At 37.1% G+C, this 26,465-nt stretch overlaps 1 protein-coding gene across 3 annotated transcripts in view; it reads left to right on the top strand.

Moving 5' to 3' along the window:
- Positions 1-26,465, top strand: part of zgc:165508 (uncharacterized protein LOC100101652 homolog) — a 66,208-nt gene continuing 39,743 nt past the window's right edge. The window contains exons 1-2 of one of the 3 annotated variants that reach the window (XM_034167803.1): positions 399-416; positions 6,046-6,185. The gene's annotated coding sequence lies outside the window, so the exon portion shown is untranslated. Of the gene's footprint in view, positions 417-6,045; positions 6,186-26,465 lie in introns of all 3 variants that reach the window. The other 2 variants (XM_034167804.1, XM_034167805.1) reach the window with 2 other exon arrangements.

Genomic DNA, 26,465 nt, shown 5'->3' with positions numbered 1-26,465 from the left:
GAGAGTCGCCGATGCGTATAAAAGCGGATGAACGTGGGATTTTTCGTATCAGTGTGTCTCCCGCGGTCGCACCCAGAGCGCACGGGACGCGTGAAAGTGACCATCAGCGAACAAGAAGAGACCCACGAGCCCCCCGCTGCTGCTGCTGCCGCTGTCCGACTGCTGTGGTGCTGAAGCGCACATGCAGCCTGTCCGCCCGCTGACGCACAGCTGAACCCGCCGCCGGAACAATTGATGGATGTGAAGTGCCGAGGAAAAGCAGAAGTGATGGCTGCACTTTCTCCCGCCCTCGGCGTGTCGCCGGCGGTCTGAGAGCCAGAGCCTGTCCCAGCGAGACGATCAGTGAGGTACGCGCACGGCACGCGTAGAAATCCATAGCTCAAACATGGGCTGTATCAGCTCCAAAGCGCCAGTGGGTAAGAGTTGTTGTTGTTGGGTTTTTTTTTTCTTTCGTTCTTGCATTAACGCACGAAGGAAGCCTAGCTGTGCGCTTTTTAATTTTTATTTATTTATTTATCTATTTATTTGCTGCAGCACTGGGGGGGCTCTGAGTGGATATGGGTGATTGCATAGCGCCCAGCATGCCGCGGCCGCGTGACGCGAGACGCGCTGTGTGATAGCGCCTCTCGGTCACACGCGCGCACGAATGAGGGTTTTGGAGACAAAATCAGCGCAGCTGAGGGTGAATGGCGCATATGTTGTGGGCACATTGGGGGTCTGCTGAGACCTGCAGCCTACAGTATAAGCATCGCGATGCCACGAGAGTTGCAAGCTTTATTTTTTTTCCTTCCCCTTCAACGTGCTCGTCAGTCAGAGGCAGAGAAGGCAGAGCGCTACCTGACAGAGCTAACGGGCTTTCCGACCGTTTGACCCCAGAAGATTAATCCGGACACGATGGTTCTGAGCGCGCTCACACACTTTAGTTGGAAGGTAGGAGAGCACTTTTTAGTCGAGCACATTCGGACTGATGAGGGAGATTGGCGCCTGTAGATGCGCGCAGAAGGAAAATCATTTGCTTGTTGCCAAGAAACAAGATTCCTGTTGCACCCGCATCTACGTGCCACAGCTGTTTACACCTTTTACTGCGCATCTCCCTTCGCTCCTCTAAATGACGCGCGTCTCCTGCTTTTATGACATCCATCCATCCATCCATCCATCCGTTTTTGCGTCATATGTGAGGTGTGCGGTCACCGATCCTCTCTCCGCCTATGACTGATTGTGTAATCTGTCGTAATCTGTCGTGTCTGTCTGTTCCTCGCGGAGAACCTTCAAGATGCTCCATCTGAAGTCTCCCGTGGAGCTTTGCGCAAAGCCTCGGCGTCGTTGCTGCAGGCAGCGGCCACCTGTTTGACTCTCATTAGCGCCTGACGTCACACGGATGCCGCTTTTGACCTAATTGTTGCTTCACTTTTATTGTCAGAATGATCCAAGTAAGGGGGGGTTTGAAGAACCGAAGTCTCTGCAGTTTCCACGACAACGGAACTACAGAAGAAAAGTGGGTGCGTGGCTGCGTGCATGGCGAGAGAGAGAGACTGAGCCTTAAGTAAATAAAGGTGACACGTTTTTGCTTTGATGGAAGAGTAGCGCTTTTACTGGAAGATCCGTTTTGGAAAAGATCACAGTCAGGGGGAGAGATTAAGATTAAAGAGGACGGGGGTGGGAGGGTGAAGCAAATTAACAAATTAGCCACATGGAGGATGACTGTGGGGAAAGAGGAAAGTTTCAAACCCATGAAGTGTTTCATTCCCTCTTTTTTCCATCATTTCATTTCCATTCCATTCTTTGTTAAAGATGTTGCATCATTCAAATGCATGTAAATAAATAAATCAACTTTTAAACAGGATTAGCGGTTGCATTCATCAATCTGAAAGATTTCTACAAAAACTTCCTTCTATACCAAATCTACAGCAGAACAGCTGGTTTGTGAGGTTAGTGAGCCACGCCGCCTCCATGTGCGCAGCAGCTCCTCCACAGAAAACAACAGACTGCTTTCTTCATTAGTAATTTTGTGTAATTATAAATCTTGAAACACTTTGAATTGTACAATTTCACAGTAGAACTGCTGTATACCTACACATATTATTATTATTAGAATTAGTCCTTCAACTGTTTTTTTCACCTTAGGATATTTTAAGTATAAATTTTCATATTGGTTTAATAGACACTTGGTGAAGTGTATGAGCTTGATGAAAATGTGTATAATGAAACCCCATTTAAGATCAGATTTACTTAAGAACTGAATTATGGCTGCAAGACTACAATCATTTAATGGATTTGTATATTATGGGGGAGTAAGAGATGTGAATGTAAATGCACTGTTCTTCAAAATCCACGTGTTGCATTAAATGGCAATAAACCCGCTCTCCAAACTGAGCTCCCTCACAGACTGAGAAATTTGATGCACCACCAGAAAATCTTTCTGGATTTTTAGTCTCAAATGACTGCAAGGGCATTCAAATTGTCCACATCACTCTGAAGCTTTAGAAGAGGGGTGTTCACATCTTTCACTCCTCTAACCAATAGGGCCTAGATTCAATACAACAATACACCCCAGGCATCTGATCTCATCACATTCAATTAAATGGCAACTATTCAATTTTGCTGGCAGGCAATTTGAGCTTGGCGCGACACAGCAGGTCTTTGATTCGGGAGTGAGTGATTGGGCCTGATATTGGACTTAATATTTGAGATGGGTGCTGGCCACAAATCAAGTAAGATGTTCTTTTCACAGACAGTAACTAGAAATGCCTCACTCTAGTGGAGAGCTGGAAAAAAGAGCTAGCTACTGACATTTAGAGGCCCACCTCCTAATCTCGTTTTGCAAATCAGATTTCATAGCACCACAAACATGCACACATGCAGGGCAGAGAAAGTCGTGGTTGATGAGAACTGTCCAGGATCTGATGTATACTGTGCAATCTGTCCAGAGCCTGTTGTTTACATCCTGAACCATTCTAGTGTAACTGTCCAGGTCTGAAGAGCTCTGCTGGAATTATTTCTGTCGTGGACTGTCTTTTGAGAATTGTCCAGGTTTTGAAATTTCCTGTGAGCGTAGTTCATTTGCTATAAATGTCTATAGCAGTGGTGTCCAAACTATTCCAGAAAGGGCCGAGAGGGTGCAGGTTTTCTTTGCAGCGACTGACTCCAGCAGGTGATTTCACTGATGAACTCATCTCACCTGCTCAAAGGGATGTTCATCAGTGAAATCACCTGCTGAAGTCAGTGGCCTGAAGGAAAACCTGCACCCTCTCGGGTGTAGTTTGGACACCACTTGTCTATAGTAACTGTCTATAGTAACTGTCCATAGTAACTGGTGAAGTGCTTTATTAAAGCTGTTCAGGGGTTCTACTGGAGCAGGTCATTGTCTTGAACTATTCTGTAGGAGCTGTCTAGGTGCTGACCTGTTCTGTAAGAGATGTCCAGGGCCTGAACTGTTCTGTAGGAGCTGCCCAGGTTCTGAATTGTTCTGTAGGAGGTGTCCAGGGCCTGAACTATTCTGTAGGAGCTGTCCAGGTGCTGAACTGTTCTGTAAGAGATGTCCAGGGCCTGAACTGTTCTGTAGGAGCTGTCCAGGTTCTGAACTATTCTGTAAGAAATGTCCAGGGCCTCAGCTGTTCTGTAGGAGGTGTTCAGGTGCTGAACTATTCTGTAGGAGATATAAATTTAATTTAACTTTTTATTTAACCAGGTTAGTCCCATTGAGATTGAGACCTCTTTTGCAAGGGAGACCTGGACAATTATAAAGTTTCCAATTCACTTAAGCTGCATGTCTTTAAATGTGGGAGGAAACCGGCGCACCTGGAGGAAACCCACGCAAACACGGGGAGAACATGCAAACTCCACACAGAAAGGCCACAGGTGGGAATCAAACCAATGACCTTCTTGCTGTGAGGCAATAGTGCTAACCACTACCCCACCGTGGTGCCCAAATCCAGGTGCTGAACATGTTCTTCAGGAGCTGAACAGTTCTGTGGAAGTGTTGCAGGCACAGAAGTGGTCTGCTGCCTCTGTGCTAACCTGCCACTGTGTACCTACTGCTGTTCATCACGTCATGACAAGTGCAACAGTTATAAGATTAAAAAGTCAAAAACCTACATGCCATTAAAGCAATCATGCGGACTGTTGAGTGATTTTTTTGAACTCCATAGTGGGCTGTAGCTCCTGACTTTATTTAAATGTGTTGGGGACAAACTCTATTTCATATAATATAATATAATATAATATAACCATTTGTTTAACAAGAGGAAAAGTGATAGAAATGCATTGTTTCTCATTCGATGCTTGTGTTATGCCTCTTCTCTCCCTCAGACTAAATAGAGCCAGCTTCATAAAATATCTAAAGGCTTGGGCTGCTGCCAGAATCGTACCTGCATGACATGACATGGCATGGCTTTACAGTGCATGGAAGGAGACATGGATGCCCCCAAAGTCTGTTATCTCACTACAAGTAGACTGTGTGCTCAATACGAAACTGTATTTGCAACATCCAAAAATAAATATATAATTAAATAAATAAATAAATAAGGGTGCTGAAGATAAATGCTGGATAACAATTCCAAATATATGATGTGGAAACATGACTGGACCCCTTAAGCGGTTCCTTTGTAGGCATTCTTCTCTAATCATAGTGATGTCCTCCTATTTTGGGTGTGTATCTTTTATCTTGCAAGTATATCCCTGGTGCGCTTATTTTTATCGAGGTCTTGCATTTATTTTGCAAGGCCGTGCTTGTGATTTTCTTTAGGGGCAGCTGCAGTGAGATACCGCAACATTACATTCCCTTATAGTCTCTGCAGTGAGGTCCCTGCAGAGGCATGGGCTGGCATGGATTCAAGACTGACAGTAAAGCAACGTGATACTTTCCCTGAGGATGAATCCTTAAAGGACAACAGTCGTTTTGAAGTTAGGCTATAATAATTGTATTTTTGGTTTAATAGTGACTTGTCCAGTGCAGAGTGTCAGTGATCAGTGATTTGTGTGTGTGTGTTTGTGTGTGTGTCTGTGTATATACTCCTTACCATCCTTTATTTATATTTATATATATATCTATATATCTATATATATCTATATATATATATATATATATATATATATAAAGGATGGTAAGGAGTCCAACATAGAGAAATATTGGATGAAGAAAAGTTATATTGGACAAGGCGTAGTTATGTTGGACGACTTGCCATCCATCAATTGTTATGTTCTCCACCCCCCTCCAAAATTAAGCAAACAACAAAGAGTCAAGTATATTAGATCAATTTATTTTGTTGTGAACAGCATATGATTGATTCAGAGTACCTTCTTAGTGTTTTTGGCATCCTTGGAGTTCAATATTTCCACCAGTTCCTCCTTTGTGAACTCAGTAAACCTCGCTGGCAGACGATTTTCTGTTGACATGTTTGTTGCCATTTTTTCAACCAGCGTCTGTCAGCTAGTTCCTGACCTTCGCATGCCACGCTCTGATTGGCTAGCTGTTAGCAGTAAGCTCTAACGCTATTGGTCAGTGGGAACCGATCCAATATAACTTTTGGTCCTAGCCTTTTTGGATCCTTTTGGATCCAACATAACTTTCTGGCGCCAGGCATGCCAAAATACAGATAAATGTTGGACAGAAAGGCTAATCTGAGATTGGCTATTGAAATCTGAGTGGAGAACACACACACACACACACACACACACACACATATATATATATATATATATATGTGTGTGTGTGTGTATGTTAAAAGAATGTAAAGTTCAAAATGGCATTGTTTAGAAGGCAACAAATGTCACCGTTGCAGCTGACAAGAAAAGAGATTTCACTATAAAAAACAACTTTAAATTATTATTGTGTTAATAGTTAATGCATAAAAGCATCTGTTTTATTTTTACGTCACATATATGCAATTCATTGTAAGGACTGTGTGTCTTGCACTTGACCTGATGCTATTACACTAAAAATGGAGTGAAACAAGACAAACTTCAAAACTACAGGTTTCCTTTAAATATCAGTATTTGTACATTTGTAATTCTATAAACTTCACGTGGCTTTCTTCCTCCTGACAGTGGCGGTTGACGGTTCGTTGCGCGTGGACTGGAGTGCGAGCAGTTCCCTGTCTAACCTTGCACTTTTGGGGAACACACGGACCTGCTTGGCACGCAGACTGATTCTGACAGCACCTTTGGGTGCACTGGACTTCAGTGAGGTGCCCATTCCTGTCTTTATTTATTAAACCTGTTCTCCTTTTCAAAGACTTTTTCCTCCTCAAAGTCCTACTGAAAAGTGTACTTCAGTGTGTAAAGAATGCAAAACATGCATTTAAAATTATAATAAACATTTGTTGACACTAATTAGGTCAGACATGCATGTTGGCACAGGTCTAATAAAAACTGTAAAACCCTTTTTCGACAAATTTAAAGCTCCCCATGAAAGAACAGTCAGCAGGAGCTTCGACTGTAAATACAATAAGTGATTGTTGCGACTGATATTAATAAAGCACAAACCTAAAGGTGTAGTCCCTTTATTATTATTTTTAACCATTTAAAACATACAAAGAGATATTTTTCAGCCCCACCTATAATTTTTGTTCCCAAGTATTCAAACAAAGGATTCACAAATTAAACGTGTGAAAACAATATAGGATTTTGACCCACATCGGTTAAAATGCATTGCTAGGCTACATATGTGAATGTTAGTATTATGAACACAAAAGTGTCCCCACCCTCTCTACACAAACAAATAAAATAACAAAGCAACATAAAATGGAAACAAAAAGAGGGTGATGAACACAGCCACCCCAACCCCCAAACAAAACATAACATAACATAAACTGTAACATAACTTAACGTAATGTAACGGAACTGAACTTAACTTATTTTAACTTAACAACCAAAAAGGACCAGCAGAGTTCTAATTGGCTAGAACTTTGGATTTAAAAATTGCTGGATATCTGCAAAACAGATAAGACATCACTCACAGGACTGCCTTATCAGCTGTCATTGCTAATGCATTTCAATTTAGAGTTATAATGTTTTACTGTTGTTTTTAGTTTGCCAAAGTGAGTCAGTGAGTTTGTCGTATCTTTAGTGGATGTATTTTGTTTGTTTGTTTGTTTGGGTTTTTTTTGGGTGGGGAAGAGGGTGGGGAGGATTTTAAGACAGATATTCTGAGTTCTGGGTTTCCATCGAATGCAACTTACAGTAATTTCTGAACCTTGCACAGGCATTTCATGTTGTCAGCAAGATCTGGTGGAGAAAACTCACTTTGTTTACTACAGAATCTCCTCCAAAATAAATACCAGCAACAACATCAACTGTTTTGTGATATACCATAAAGGTATTTTATAATAAATAGATTTCAACACAAAGTAAATTTGTTCAAATTTAAGAAAATTGAAAGGAACTATACGATACATACACCTTTAAAGGAAGACAGAAATGTAAAGAATGAACAAGATAAAAATAAAATACAATAATTCTATGCATGAGTGTTTAAATAGGGTTTTAGTTTCAACTGTTTCTACCACGTGGCAGCAACTCCTGTCTGGAAGTTCATTTAGATTCTAAATGATGTGATGAACTTAACTTCTTATGATAGCTAACAGAGGTTAGCTATCATAAGAAGTTAAGTTCATTTGAACTGAGCTCCTGTCAGATACACCCAATCAATAGGAACAGTCATAGTTATTCACCACATGAAGCAGAATATAATTTTTTCAACCCTTCCTGGTTTAATAATGACCTAATTAATCAAGCTGTCCAAGTACATAATACATGTTTCAGATCTGAGTTCTCTCTCAAATTTAGGATTCATTAATGATAACCAGTTACTTTCTGAATATATGCAAGGCAATAAATTTTTTATGAGGCTTTCAAATGGAACCTCAGTCACACAGAATAATTCTTATTTGCTTCTTACCAAATTGCAACACAAAAAGTTTTTGTTAATGGAGAGTGGACTGTTAAAGTAAGTCTTTTGAGTGTTTTGGTGACATCACATGACATGTAGCAATAGGATTAATAACATACTGACACATAGCAATAGGATTAATATCATACTCACATATAGCAATGGGGTTAATAACACACTGACGCATAGCAATTGGATTCATAACATACTCACATATAGCAAAAGGATTAATAACACACCGACACATAGCAATAGGGTTAATAACATACTGACACAGCAATAGGATTAATAACACATTGACACATAGCAATAGGATTAATAACATACTGACACAGCAATAGGATTAATAACATACTGACACAGCAATAGGACTAATAACATACTGACACATAGGAATAGGATTAATATACTCACATATAGCAATAGGATTAATAACACACTGACACATAGCAATAGGATTAATAACACATTGACACATAGCAATAGGATTAATAACATACTGACACAGCAATAGGATTAATAACATACTGACACAGCAATAGGATTAATAACGTACTGACACAGCAATAGGATTAATAACGTACTGACACAGCAATAGGATTAATAACACACTCACAAATAGCAATAGGATTAATAACACACTGACAAATAGCAATAGGATTAATAACATACTGACACATAGCAGTAGGATTAATAACACACTGACATATAGCAATGTGATTAATAACATACTGACTCAGCAATAGGATTAATAACATACTCACATAGAGCAATAGGATTAATAATATACTGACACAGCAATAGGATTAATAACATACTCACATATAGCAATAGGATTTATAACATACTGACACAGGAATAGGATTAATAACACACTGACATATAGCAATAGGATTAATAACACACTGACATATAGCAACAGGATTAATAACACACTGACAAAGCAGTCGGATTAATAACACTCACATATAGCAATATGATTAATAACATACTGACTCAGCAATAGGATTAATAACATACTCACAAATAGCAATAGGATGAATAACATGCTGACATATAGGAATATGATTAATAACATACTGACACAGCAATCAGATTAACAACATACTCACATATAGCAATAGGATTAATAACACACTGACACAGCAATAGGATTAATAACATACTGACACAGCAATAGGATTAATAACACACTGGCATATAGAAATAGGATTAATAACATACTGACACAGCAACAGGATTAATAACATACTCACAAATAACAATAGGATGAATAACATGCTGACATATAGGAATATGATTAATAACACACTGACACAGCAATAGGATTAATAACATACTGACACAGCAATAGGATTAATAACACACTGGCATATAGCAATAGGATTAATAACATACTGACACAGCAATAGGATTAATAACACACTGGCATATAGAAATAGGATTAATAACATACTGACACAGCAATAGGATTAATAACATACTCACAAATAACAATAGGATGAATAACATGCTGACATATAGGAATATGATTAATAACACACTGACACAGCAATAGGATTAATAACATACTGACACAGCAATAGGATTAATAACACACTGGCATATAGCAATAGGATTAATAACATACTCACAAATAGCAATAGGATGAATAACATGCTGGCATATAGGAATATGATTAATAACACACTGACACAGCAATAGGATTAATAACACACTGGCATATAGCAATAGGATTAACAACATACTCACATAAAGCAATAGGATTAATAACACACTGACACAGCAATAGGATTAATAACACTGCCATATAGAAATAGGATTAATAACATACTTACACATAGCAATAGGATTAATAACACACTGACACAGCAATAGGATTAATAACATACTCACATAGAGTAATAGGATTAATAACATACTGACACAGCAATAGGATTAATAACATACTCACATATAGCAATAGGATTAATAACACACTGACATATAGCAATAGGATTAATAACATACTGACACAGCAATAGGATGAATAACACGCTGACAAAGCAATCGGATTAATAACACTCACATATAGCAATAGGATTAATAACACACTGACATATAGCAATAGGATTAATAACATACTGACACAGCAATAGGATTAATAACACACTGACAAAGCAATCGGATTAATAACACTCACATAAAGCAATAGGATTAATAACATACTGACACAGCAATAGGATTAATAACATACTTACATATAGCAATAGGATTAATAACATACTCACATATAGCAATAGGATTAATAGCACACTGACAGAGCAATAGGATTAATAACACACTGACACATAGCAATAGGATTAATAACACACTGACATAGAGCAATAGGATTAATAACACACTGACACATAGCAATAGGATTAATAACACACTGACACAGCAATAGGATTAATAACATACTGACAAAGCAATAGGATGAATAACATGCTGACATATAGCAATAGGATTAATAACGTACTGACACAGCAATAGGATTAATAACATACTCACATATAGCAATGGGATTAATAACACACTGACACAGCAATAGGATTAACAACATACTCACATAAAGCAATAGGATTAATAACACACTGACACAGCAATAGGATTAATAACATACTGACATATAGCAATAGGATAAATAACATACTGACACAGCAATAGGATTAAAAACATACTTACATATAGCAATAGGATTAATAACATACTGACACATAGCAATAGGATTAATAACACACTGACATAGAGCAATAGGATTATATAACACACTGACACACAGCAATATGATTCATAGCATACTCACATATAGCAATATGATTCATAACATACTCACATATAGAAATATGATTAATAACATACTGTCACAGCAATAGGATTAATAACATACTCACATATAGCAATAGGATTAATAGCACACTGACAGCAATAGGATTAATAACACACTGACACAGCAATAGGATTAATATCATACTCACATATAGCAAAAGGATTAATAACACACTGACATATAGCAATAGGATTCACTGACACATAGCAATAGGATTAATAACATACTGACACAGCAATAGGATTAATAACATACTCACATATAGCAATAGGATTAATAACACACTGACATATAGCAATAGGATTCACTGACACATAGCAATAGGATTAATAACACACTGACATATAGCAATAGGATTCACTGACACATAGCAATAGGATTAATAACACGCTGACACATAGCAATAGGATTAATAACGCACTGACATATAGCAATAGGATTAATAACATACTCACATATAGCAATAGGATTAATAACACACTGACACAGCAATAGGATTAATAACATACTCACATATAGCAACAGGATTTATAACATACAGACACAGCAATAGGATTAATAACACACTGACATATAGCAATAGGATTAATAACATACTGACACATAGCAATAGGATTAATAACACACTGACACAGCAATAGGATTAATAACATACTCACATATAGCAATAGGATTAATAACACACTGACACATAGCAATAGGATTAATAACATAACGTCTGAGAGCGAAGCGCTCTATTGGGGTGATATGGTACTATGAGGTCCCTAAAATAAGATGGGACCTGATTATTCAAAACCTTATAAGTAAGAAGAATAATTTTAAATTCTATTCTAGAATTAACAGGAAGCCAATGAAGAGAGGCCAATATGGGTGAGATATGCTCTCTCCTTCTAGTCCCCGTTAGTACTCTAGCTGCAGCATTTTGAATTAACTGAAGGCTTTTCAGGGAACTTTTAGGAGAACCTGATAATAATGAATTACAATAGTCCAGCCTAGAGGAAATAAATGCATGAATTAGTTTTTCAGCATCACTCTGAGACAAGACCTTTCTAATTTTAGAGATATTGCGTAAATGCAAAAAAGCAGTCCTACATATTTGTTTAATATGCGCTTTGAATGACATATCCTGATCAAAAATGACTCCAAGATTTCTCACAGTATTACTAGAGGTCAGGGTAATGCCATCCAGAGTAAGGATCTGGTTAGACACCATGTTTCTAAGATTTGTGGGGCCAAGTACAAAAACTTCAGTTTTATCTGAGTTTAAAAGCAGGAAATTAGAGGTCATCCATGTCTTTATGTCTGTAAGACAATCCTGCAGTTTAGCTAATTGGTGTGTGTCCTCTGGCTTCATGGATAGATAAAGCTGGGTATCATCTGCGTAACAATGAAAATTTAAGCAATGCCGTCTAATAATACTGCCTAAGGGAAGCATGTATAAAGTGAATAAAATTGGTCCTAGCACAGAACCTTGTGGAACTCCATAATTAACCTTAGTCTGTGAAGAAGAGTCCCAATTTACATGAACAAATTGTAATCTATTAGATAAATATGATTCAAACCACTGCAGCGCAGTGCCTTTAATACCTATGGCATGCTCTAATCTCTGTAATAAAATTTTATGGTCAACAGTATCAAAAGCAGCACTGAGGTCTAACAGAACAAGCACAGAGATGAGTCCACTGTCTGAGGCCATAAGAAGATCATTTGTAACCTTCACTAATGCTGTTTCTGTACTATGTTGAATTCTAAACCCTGACTGAAACTCTTCAAATAGACCATTCCTCTGCAGATGATCAGTTAGCTGTTTTACAACTACCCTTTCAAGAATTTTTGAGAGAAAAGGAAGGTTGGAGATTGGCCTATAATTAGCTAAGATAGCTGGGTCAAGTGATGGCTTTTTAAGTAATGGTTTAATTACTGCCACCTTAAAAGCCTGTGGTACAGCAGCCAAAGATAACGATACGTCTTTGGGATGGTTATGAGTATTTTTTTCTCTAATAGTTAAAATTTTATTAGCAAAGAAAGTCATGAAGTCATTACTAGTTAAAGTTAAAGGAATACTCGGCTCAATAGAGCTCTGACTCTTTTTCAGCCTGGCTACAGTGCTGAAAAGAAACCTGGGGTTGTTCTTATTTTCTTCAATTAGTGATGAGTAGTAAGATGTCCTAGCTTTACAGAGGGCTTTTTTATAGAGCAACAGACTCTTTTTCCAGGCTAAGTGAAGATCTTCTAAATTAGTGAGACGCCATTTCCTCTCCAACTTACAGGTTATCTGCTTTAAGGTGCGAGTTTGTGAGTTATACCACGGAGTCAGGCACTTCTGATTTAAAGCTCTCTTTTTCAGAGGAGCTACAGCATCCAAAGTTGTCTTCAATGAGGATGTAAAACTATTGACAAGATACTCTATCTCACGTACACTTACACGTACACTTACAGAGTTTAGGTAGCTACTCTGCACCGTGTTGGTATATGGCATTAGAGAACATAAAGAAGGAATCATATCCTTAAACCTAGTTACAGCTCTTTCTGAAAGACTTCTAGTGTAATGAAACTTATTCCCCACTGCTGGGTAGTCCATCAGAGTAAATGTAAATGTTATTAAGAAATGATCAGACAGAAGGGAGTTTTCAGGGAATACTGTTAAGTCTTCAATTTCCATACCATAAGTCAGAACAAGATCTAAGGTATGATTAAAGTGGTGGGTGGACTCATTTACATTTTGAGCAAAGCCAATTGAGTCTAATAATAGATTAAATGCAGTGTTGAGGCTGTCATTCTCAGCATCTGTGTGGATGTTAAAATCGCCCACTATAATTATCTTATCTGAGCTAAGCACTAAGTCAGACAAAGGGTCTGAAAAGTCACAGAGAAACTCACAGTAACGACCAGGAGGACGATAGATAACAACAAATAAAACTGGTTTTTGGGACTTCCAATTTGGATGGACAAGACTAAGAGTCAAGCTTTCAAATGAATTAAAGCTCTGTCTGGGTTTTTGATTAATTAATAAGCTGAAATGAAAGATTGCTGCTAATCCTCCGCCTCGGCCCGTGCTACGAGCGTTCTGGCAGTTAGTGTGACTCGGGGGTGTTGACTCCTTTAAACTAACATATTCATCCTGCTGTAACCAGGTTTCTGTAAGGCAGAATAAATCAATATGTTGATCAATTATTATATCATTTACTAACAGGGACTTAGAAGAGAGAGACCTAATGTTTAATAGACCACATTTAACTGTTTTAGTCTGTGGTGCAGTTGAAGGTGCTATATTATTTTTTCTTTTTGAATTTTTATGCTTAAATAGATTTTTGCTGGTTATTGGTGGTCTGGGAGCAGGCACCGTCTCTACGGGGATGGGGTAATGAGGGGATGGCAGGGGGAGAGAAGCTGCAGAGAGGTGTGTAAGACTACAACTCTGCTTCCTGGTCCCAACCCTGGATAGTCACGGTTTGGAGGATTTAAGAAAATTGGCCAGATTTCTAGAAATGAGAGCTGCTCCAGCCAAAGTGGGATGGATGCCGTCTCTCCTAACAAGACCAGGTTTTCCCCAGTAGCTTTGCCAATTATCTATGAAGCCCACCTCATTCTTTGGACACCACTCAGACAGCCAGCAATTCAAGGAGATCATGCGGCTAAACATGTCACTCCCAGTCCGATTGGGGAGGGGCCCAGAGAAAACTACAGAGTCCGACAGTGTTTTTGCAAAGTTACACACCGATTCAATGTTAATTTTAGTGACCTCCGATTGGCGTAACCGGGTGTCATTACTGCCGACGTGAATTACAATCTTACCAAATTTACGCTTAGCCTTAGCCAGCAGTTTCAAATTTCCTTCAATGTCACCTGCTCTGGCCCCCGGAAGACAATTGACTATGGTTTCTGGTGTCGCTAACTTCACATTTCTCAAAACAGAGTCGCCAATAACCAGAGTTTGATCCTCGGTGGGTGTGTCGTCGAGTGGGGAAAAACGGTTAGAAATGTGAACGGGTTGGTGGTGTACACGGGGCTTCTGTTTAGGGCTACGCTTCCTCCTCACAGTCACCCAGTCGGCCTGCTTTCCCGGCTGCTCGGGATCTGCCAGAGGGAAACTAACGGCGGCTAAGCTACCTTGGTCCGCACCGACTACAGGGGCCTGGCTAGCTGTAGAATTTTCCACGGTGCGGAGCCGAGTCTCCAATTCGCCCAGCCTGGCCTCCAAAGCTACGAATAAGCTACACTTATTACAAGTACCATTACTGTTAAAGGAGGCCGAGGAATAACTAAACATTTCACACCCAGAGCAGAAAAGTGCGGGAGAGACAGGAGAAGCCGCCATGCTAAACCGGCTAAGAGCTAGTAGCTGCGCTAAGCTAGCGGATTCCTAAAAATACACAAAGTGAATAATGTGTAAATAATTTAGAGGTGATTCAGCAGAGGGAGTGCTTTAGTTAAGGCACGTGAAGATTACACTGTGAAGCAAATCGTTATCTAGGTAACTAGATCAATCTAACTGCGCAGATTTAACAGATACAGCAAAACACCGCTGTGCTCCGGAACAGGAAGTGATACAATACCGCAGTGAGAGCCAACCACCAGTAGAGGCAAGCAAGATTAATAACATACTGACACAGCAATAGGATTAATAACATACTTACATATAGCAATAGTATTAATAACATACTCACATATAGCAATAGGATTAATAACACACTGACATAGAACAATAGGATTAATAACACACTGACACATAGCAATAGGATTAATAACACACTGACACATAGCAATAGGATTAATAACACACTGACACAGAGCAATAGGATTAATAACACACTGACACAGAGCAATAGGATGAATAACATGCTGATATATAGTAATAGGATTAATAACACTGACACAGCAATAGCATTAATAACATACTCACATATAGCAATAGGATTAATAACATACTGACACACAGCAATAGGATTAATAACATACTCACATATAGCAATAGGATTAATAACACACTGACACAGCAATAGGATTAATAACATATTGACACAGCAATAGGATTAATAACATACTCACATATAGCAATAGGATTAATAACACAGTGACACATAGCAATAGGATTAATAACATACTGACACAGCAATAGGATGAATAACACACTGACATACAGCAATAGGATTAATAACACAATGGCACAGCAATCGGATTAATAACATACATATAGCAATAGGATTAATAACATACTGACACAGCAATAGGATTAATAACATACTCACATGTAGCAATGGGATTAATAACACACGGACACAGCAATAGGATTAATAATATATTGACACAGCAATAGGATTAATAACATACTCCCATATAGCAAAAGGATTAATAACACACTGACATATAGCAATAGGATTAATAACATACTGACACAGCAATAGGATTAATAACATACTGACACAGCAATAGGATTAATAACATACTGACACAGCAATAGGATTAATAACATACTAACACAGCAATAGGATTAATAACATAATGACACGGCAATAGGATTAATAGCACACTGACACAGAGCAATATGATTAATAACACACTGATATATAGCAGTAGGATTAATAACATACTCAAATATAGCAATGGGATGTATAACATAAGGACACAGCAATAGCATTAATAACATACTCACATATAGCAATAGGATTAATAACATACTGACACATAGCAATAGTATTAATAACATACTCACATATAGCAATAGGATTAATAACACACTGACATAAAGCAAGAGGATAATAAACATCTTGACACATAGCAATAGGATTAATACACATACTGATACACAGCAATAGGATTAATAACACACTGACACATAGCAATAGGGTTAATAGCATACCGACATATAGCAATAGGATTAATAACATACTGACATAGAGCAATAGGATAAATAACACACTCACATATAGCAATAGGTTTAATAAAACACTGACATAGTGCAATAGGATAAATAACACGCTCACATATAGCGTGAGGATTAATTACACACTGACATAGAGCAATAGGATTAATAACACACTGACACATAGCAATAGGATTAATAACACACTGACATAGAGCAATAGGATTAATAACATACTGACAGAGCAATAGGATTAATAACATACTGACACATACCAATAGGATTAATAACATACTGACACATAGCAATAGGATTAATAACACACTGACACATAGCAATAGGGTTAATAACACACTGACACATAGCAATAGGGTTAATAACATACTGACACACAGCAATAAGGTTAATAACATACTGACACATAGCAATAGGATTAATAACATACTGACACATAGCAATAGGGTTAATAACATTCTGACAGCAATAGGATTAATAACACACTGACATATAGCAATAGGACTAATAACACACTGACACATAGCAATAGGATTAATAACACACTGACACACAGCAATATGATTCATAACATATTCACATATAGCAACAGGATTAATAACACACTGACATATAGCGATAGGATTAATAAAAGACTGACAGAGCAATAGGATAAATAACATGCTCACATATAGTGATAGGATTAATAACACACTTACATAGAGCAATAGGATTAATAAAACACTGACATTTAGCAATAGGATAAATAACACGCTCACATATAGCGATAGGATTAATAACACACTTACATAGAGCAATAGGATTAATAAACACTGACACTGAGCAATAGGATAAATAACCCCCTCACATATAGCGATAGGATTAATAACACATTGACATAGAGCAATAGGATAGCACATTTTGTGAATGTATCCAATGTGCTTGGCAGCATTTTATTTGCTGATGATACAACACTGTTTTACTCTGGATCAGATATACAGGAAGTAGCACAAGTGATAAATACATAGTTTGAAAAAGTTAAACATTGGTTTGATATAAACAGATTGTCATTAAATATTAATAAGAAAAAATTTATATTGTTTAATGATAGAGCGAAAAAAAATAATGTGTCATTACAAATAGATGGAACGGATATACAAAGGGTAAAAGAAACGAAATTTTTAGGAGTCATGATTGATGAAGATCTTACATGGAAGTCACACATAAATTACATAAAAGGAAAAATAGCGAAAGTCATTGCTGTTTTGCATAAAGTAAAATATTCATTAAATAGTTATGGTTTATTAACACTGTACAATTCATTGTTTGTCCCATATTTAACTTATTGTGTAGAAATCTGGGGATCAACATATACAACCTATATACAACCTTTATTTATTTTGCAGAAAAAAGCTTTAAAAGTGATTAGTAACAGTGGTTTTAGAGATCCATCTAATCCATTGTTTATTAAGTATAGGGTACTTAAATTTCATGATTTAGTCGATTTGAAAATATTACAAACAATGTACCAAGTTAATAAAAATACTTTACCAACAAACATTCAAAATATGTTTGAAAAAAGAGTAAGTAGTTATAAATTGAAAAGAATAGAAGTCATTAAAAAACAAGATTTAGAACCAAAGTAAAGGAAAGGAGTATTGCACTAAATGGTGTCAAATTATGGAACAATCTTAATAAAGAAATTAATTAAGGTCGCTTAAATTATTTAAAAAATGTATTAAATTAGATGTATTAAGTAAGTATGAAACTATGAAATAAGTCAGTGGGCTGCAAGAAAGTCAAAAAAAAAAGAAAAGAAAAGGTAAACTGTTAATAATGTTTGGAGTGTCTTAAGTGTAAATGCAACCTGTCAGAGATGTAATCTATTAATTAATGGTCATAATTATGAAATGGGTCAGTGGTATGTGACAAGTTAAAGAAATGCAATCTGTTAAATAATGTTGACTATGATGCTGGATATTGAAAGATTGTATTGTTAAAAGGGGCAGAAATCATAAGACTTGCTCTTCTTTCTGCTCCTTTTCATTCTGGTATTGTGGTGCTTTGTTTTTTGCTTTTCTGTTTTTCTTTTAAATGAATGAAATAAATATTAAAGAAAGAAAGAAAGAAAGGATTAATAACACACTGACATAGAGCAATAGGATTAATAACACGCTCACATATAGTGATAGGATTAATAACACACTTACATAGAGCAATAGGATTAATAACACACTGACATAGAGCAATAGGATTAATAACACACTGACATAGAGCAATAGAATTAATAACATACTGACACATAGCAATAGGATTAATAATATACTGACACATAGCAATAGGATTAATAACACACTGACACACAGCCATAGGGTTAATAACACAATGACACATAGCAATAGGATTAATAACATACTCACATATAGCAATAGGATTAATTACACACTGACACATAGCAATAGGATTAATAACACACTGACACAAAGCAATAGGGTTAATAACATTCTGACACAGCAATAGGATTAATAACACACTGACATATAGCAATAGGATTAATAACATACTCACATAGAGCAATAGGATTAATAACACACTGACACATAGCAATAGGATTAATAACACACTGACACATAGCAATAGGATTAATAGCATACTCACATATAGCAATAGGATTAATTACACACTGACACATAGCAATAGGATTAATAACACACTGACACATAGCAATAGGATTAATAACACACTGACACATAGCAATAGGATTAATAGCATACTGACATATAGCAATAGAATTAATCGCACACTGACGTATCGCAATGGGATAAATAACACACTGACGCATAGCAATTGGATTCATAACATACTCACATATAGCAAAAGGATTAATAACACACTGACATATAGCAATAGGGTTAATAACCAGTGTTGCCACAGTTACTTTGAAAAAGTAATCCAATTACTGATTACTCCTTGAAAAAGTAACTTAGATACTTTACTGATTACTCAATTGTAAAAGTAACTAAGTTAGATTACTAGTTACTTTTTTAGTTACTTTTCCCAGCTGCCAACAACAACCCTCTGCCACCTCAACATGACAATGATACCTGTTTTGCCAAAACTCACTTTATAGTCACCCTTTCTTGACTTCAATGAAAATAAATACTTGTTTTATAAAAAGTAAAATAAAGACCTCTTTCTTGACCTCATATTTAACTGTTGACAGCACTGTAACAGTAAAACTTGCAATTTTGAACCTACATTGTTTATAAATGTAACTATTAAATTCTAACATTTTTCTAACATTTAAATTCTCTCTAAACATTTTACTTGTCGAAATTATTATTATTTTAAGCAATATTAGTAGTTGTAGTAAAAACGGCTTCAAAACTGGACCTTTAATCTAGGGGTGTTGTGGGGGAGGGGGGCACATCCTTGCCCCACGCCCCCATTCCATCTGGATTCGCCCCTGCTTTGGCGTTTGAGCACAAAGAATGGATAACATTTATTTATGCAGAAAACATGACCAGATTTACAGGTAACAAAGTTTTATTGCGTTTTCACATCATGTGGTCCTCAGAAAGAGTGTTTAGGTGCATTTGAGTGGAAAATAGTGTTAGTTGTTGACGCGTCGCGGAGGATCAGCTGTTTTTAACGAGCAGATACAGAGCGGCTCAGCTCAGAATTCTAAATAAAGGAGGAAAAAAAGTATAAAAATGTCTTTGTAAAGCTCAGTGCAGCTGTGCTGATCACCACGCTTTAAGAGGTGAGGACGAGTCGAGCAGCTGCAAAAAACCGCGGATGAAAAGCTCACAGTTCACTTAAAGTGGGCAGTTCAGTTGAACCCCGACCTCCTGCCCACAGACCAAGTTTAATGCTGCTATCGACCCACAATGAAAAATAATAGTAACGCACAGTGACATGGAGAAGTAACTTTAATCTGATTACTGATTTGGAAAGATTAACGCGTTAGATTACTCGTTACTAAAAAAAAAGTGGTCAGATTAGAGTAACGCATTACTAAGTAACGCGTTACCGGCATCACTGTTAATAACATACTGACACATAGCAATAGGATTAATATCATACTCACATATAGCAAAAGGATTAATAACACACCGACACATAGCAATAGGATTAATAACATACTCACATATAGCAAAAGGATTAATAACACACCGACACATAGCAATAGGGTTAATAACATACTGACACAGCAATAGGATTAATAACATACTGACATAGAGCAATAGCATTAATAACACACTGACATAGAGCAATAGGATTAATAACACACTGACATATAGCAATAGCATTAATAACACACTGACATAGAGCAATAGGATTAATAACACACTGACACATAGCAATAGGATTAATAACACACTGACATAGAGCAATAGGATTAATAACACACTGACACAGAGCAATAGGATTCATAACATATTCACATATAGCAACAGGATTAATAACACACTGACACATAGCAATAGGGTTAATAACATACCGACATATAGCAACAGGATTAATAACATGCTGACATATAGCAACAGAATTAATAACATGCTGACATATAGCAACAGGATTAATAACACACAGACAGATAGCAATAGGATTAATAACATACTGACATAGAGCAATAGGATTAATAACACACTGACACATAGCAATAGGATTAATAACACACTGACATAGAGCAGTAGGATTAATAATCAATTCTAATCAATTTTATTTATATAGCGCCAAATCACAACAAACAGTTGCCCCAAGGCGTCTTATATTGTAAGGCAAGGCCATACAATAATTGCGGAAAAACCCCAACGGTCAAAACGACCCCCTGTGAGCATGCACTTGGCAACAGTGGGAAGGAAAAACTCCCTTTTAACAGGAAGAAACCTCCAGCAGAACCAGGCTCAGGTAGGGGCAGTCTTCTGCTGGGACTGTTTGTGGCTGAGGGATAGAACCAGGAAAAAGACATGCTGTGGAGGGGAGCAGAGATCAATCACTAATGATTAAATGCAGAGTGGTGCATACAGAGCAAAAAGAGAAAGAAACACTCAGTGCATCATGGGAACCCCCCAGCAGTCTAAGTCTATAGCAGCATAACTAAGGGATGGCTCAGGGTCACCTGATCCAGCCCTAACTATAAGCTTTAGCAAAAAGGAAAGTTTTAAGCCTAATCTTAAAAGTAGAGAGGGTGTCTGTCTCCCTGATCTGAATTTGGAGCTGGTTCCACAGGAGAGGAACGTGAAAGCTGAAGGCTCTGCCTCCCATTCTACTTTTACAAACCCTAGGAACTACAAGTAAGCCTGCAGTCTGAGAGCGAAGCGCTCTATTGGGATGATACGGTACTAAGAGGTCCCTAAGACAAGATGGGACCTGATTATTCAAAACCTTATAAGTAAGAAGAAGAATTTTAAATTCTATTCTAGAATTAACAGGAAGCCAATGAAGAGAGGCCAATATGGGTGAAATATGCTCTCTCCTTCTAGTATAGATAGGATAGATAAAGCTGGGTATCATCTGCTTAACAATGAAAATTTAAGCAATGCCGTCTAATAATATTGCCTAAGGGAAACATGTATAAAGTGAATAAAATTGGTCCTAGCACAGATCAAAAATGACTCCAAGATTTCTCACAGTATTACTAGAGGTCAGGGTAATGCCATCCAGAGTAAGGATCTGATTAGACACCATGTTTCTAAGATTTGTGGGGCCAAGTACAATAACTTCAGTTTTATCTGAGTTTAAAAGCAGGAAATTAGAGGTCATCCATGTCTTTATGTCTGTAAGACAATCCTGCAGTTTAGCTAATTGGTGTGTGTCCTCTGGCTTCATGGATAGATAAAGCTGGGTATCATCTGCGTAACAATGAAAATTTAAACAATACCGTCTAATAATACTGCCTAAGGGAAGCATGTATAAAGTGAATAAAATTGGTCCTAGCACAGAACCTAGTGGAACTCCATAATTAACTTTAGTCTGTGAAGAAGATTCCCCATTTACATGAACAAATTGTAATCTATTAGACAAATATGATTCAAACCACCGCAGCGCAGTGCCTTTAATACCTATGGCATACTCTAATCTCTGTAATAAAATTTTATGGTCAACAGTATCAAAAGCAGCACTGAGGTCTAACAGAACAAGCACAGAGATGAGTCCACTGTCCGAGGCCATAAGAAGATAATTTGTAACCTTCACTAATGCTGTTTCTGTACTATGATGAATTCTAAAACCTGACTGAAACTCTTCAAATAGACCATTCCTCTGCAGATGATCAGTTAGCTGTTTTACAACTACCCTTTCAAGAATTTTTGAGAGAAAAGGAAGGTTGGAGATTGGCCTATAATTAGCTAAGATAGCTGGGTCAAGTGATGGCTTTTTAAGTAATGGTTTAATTACTGCCACCTTAAAAGCCTGTGGTACATAGCCAACTAATAAAGATAGATTGATCATATTTAAGATCGAAGCATTAATTAATGGTAGGGCTTCCTTGAGCAGCCTGGTAGGAATGGGGTCTAATAGACATGTTGATGGTTTGGAGGAAGTAACTAATGAAAATAACTCAGACAGAACAATCAGAGAGAAAGAGTCTAACCAAATACCGGCATCACTGAAAGCAGCCAAAGATAACGATACGTCTTTGGGATGGTTATGAGTAATTTTTTCTCTAATAGTTAAAATTTTATTAGCAAAGAAAGTCATGAAGTCATTACTAGTTAAAGTTAAAGGGATACTCGGCTCAATAGAGCTCTGACTCTTTGTCAGCCTGGCTACAGTGCTGAAAAGAAACCTGGGGTTGTTCTTATTTTCATCAATTAGTGATGAGTAGTAAGATGTCCTAGCTTTACCGAGGGCTTTTTTATAGAGCAACAGACTCTTTTTCCAGGCTAAGTGAAGATCTTCTAAATTAGTGAGACGCCATTTCCTCTCCAACTTACGGGTTATCTGCTTTAAGCTGCGAGTTTGTGAGTTATACCACGGAGTCAGGCACTTCTGATTTAAAGCTCTCTTTTTCAGAGGAGCTACAGCATCCAAAGTTGTCTTCAATGAGGATGTAAAACTATTGAAGAGATACTCTATCTCACTTACAGAGTTTAGGTAGCTACTCTGCACTGTGTTGGTATATGGCATTAGAGAACATAAAGAAGGAATCATATCCTTAAACCTAGTTACAGCACTTTCTGAAAGACTTCTAGTGTAATGAAACTTATTCCCCACTGCTGGGTAGTCCATCAGAGTAAATGTTATTAAGAAATGATCAGACAGAAGGGAGTTTTCAGGGAATACTGTTAAGTCTTCAATTTCCATACCATAAGTCAGAACAAGATCTAAGATATGATTAAAGTGGTGGGTGGACTCATTTACATTTTGAGCAAAGCAAATTGAGTCTAATAATAGATTAAATGCAGTGTTGAGGCTGTCATTCTCAGCATTTGTGTGGATGTTAAAATCGCCCACTATAATTATCTTATCTGAGCTAAGCACTAAGTCAGACAAAAGGTCTGAAAATTCACAGAGAAACTCACAGTAACGACCAGGTGGATGATAGATAATAACAAATAAAACTGGTTTTTGGGACTTCCAATTTGGATGGACAAGACTAAGAGTCAAGCTTTCAAATGAATTAAAGCTCTGTCTGGGTTTTTGATTAATTAATAAGCTGGAATGGAAGATTGCTGCTAATCCTCTGCCTCGGCCCATGCTACGAGCATTCTGGCAGTTAGTGTGAATCGGGGGTGTTGACTCATTTAAACTAACATATTCATCCTGCTGTAACCAGGTTTCTGTAAGGCAGAATAAATCAATATGTTGATCAATTATTATATCATTTACTAACAGGGACGTAGAAGAGAGAGAACTAATGTTTAATAGACCACATTTAACTGTTTTAGTCTGTGGTGCAGTTGAAGGTGCTATATTATTTTTTCTTTTTGAATTTTTATGCTTAAATAGATTTTTGCTGGTTATTGGTGGTCTGGGAGTAGGCACCGTCTCTACGGGGATGGGGTAATGAGGGGATGGCAGGGGGAGAGAAGCTGCAGAGAGGGGTGTAAGACTACAACTCTGCTTCCTGGTCCCAACCCTGGATAGTCACAGTTTGGAGGATTTAAGAAAATTAATAGGATTAATAACATACTGACATAGCAATAGGATTAATAACATACTGACACATAGCAAAAAGGTTAATAACATTCTGACACAGCAATAGGATTAATAACACACAGACATAGCAATAAGATTAATAACACACTGACATAGAGCGATAGGATTAATAACACACTGAGACATAATAGGATTAATAACACACTGACATAGAGCAATAGGATTAATAACATACTCACATATAGCAATAGGATTAATAACACACTGACACATAACAATAGGATTAATAACACACTGACACATAGCAATAGGATTAATAAGATACTGACACATAGCAATAGGATTAATAACATACTGACATAGAGCAATAGGATTAATAACACACTGACATAGAGCAATAGGATTAATAACACACTGACACACAGCAATAGGATTAATAACATACTCACATTTAGCAATAGGATTAATAACACACTGACACATAGCAATAGGATTAATAACACACTGACACATAGCAATAGGATTAATAACACACTGACATAGAGCAATAGGATTAATAACACACTGACACATAGCAATAGGATTAATAACATACTCACATAGAGCAATAGGATTAATAACACACTGACCCATAGCAATAGGATTAATAACACACTGACATAGAGCAATAAGATTAATAACACACTGACACACAGCAATAGGATTAATAACATACTCACATATAGCAATAGGATTAATAACACACTGACACATAACAATAGGATTAATAACACACTGACATAGAGCAATAGGATTAATAACACACCGAGACATAACAATAGGATTAATAACACACTGACATAGAGCAATAGGATTAATAACACACTGAGACACAACAATAGGATTAATAACACACAGACATAGCAATAGGATTAATAACACACTGACATAGAGCGATAGGATTAATAACACACTGAGACATAATAGGATTAATAACACACTGACATAGAGCAATAGGATTAATAACATACTCACATATAGCAATAGGATTAATAACACACTGACACATAACAATAGGATTAATAACACACTGACACATAGCAATAGGATTAATAAGACACTGACACATAGCAATAGGATTAATAACATACTGACATAGAGCAATAGGATTAATAACACACTGACATAGAGCAATAGGATTAATAACACACTGACACACAGCAATAGGATTAATAACATACTCACATTTAGCAATAGGATTAATAACACACTGACACATAGCAATAGGATTAATAACACACTGACACATAGCAATAGGATTAATAACACACTGACATAGAGCAATAGGATTAATAACACACTGACACATAGCAATAGGATTAATAACATACTCACATAGAGCAATAGGATTAATAACACACTGACCCATAGCAATAGGATTAATAACACACTGACATAGAGCAATAGGATTAATAACACACTGACACACAGCAATAGGATTAATAACATACTGAGACATAACAATAGGATTAATAACACACTGACATAGAGCAATAGGATTAATAACACACTGAGACACAACAATAGGATTAATAACACACTGACATTTAGCAATAGGATTAATAACACACTGACACATAGCAATAGGATTAATAACACACTGACACACAGCAATAGGATTAATAACATACTCACATATAGCAATAGGATTAATAACACACTGACACATAGCAATAGGATTAATAACACACTGACACATAGCAATAGGATTAATAACACTGACA

Source organism: Thalassophryne amazonica, chromosome 4, assembly GCF_902500255.1.
Source record: "Thalassophryne amazonica chromosome 4, fThaAma1.1, whole genome shotgun sequence".
Taxonomy (NCBI): Eukaryota; Metazoa; Chordata; class Actinopteri; order Batrachoidiformes; family Batrachoididae; genus Thalassophryne; species Thalassophryne amazonica.
Note: the sequence above shows the minus strand (reverse complement) of the source record. Positions and strands in the feature narration are given on the sequence as shown.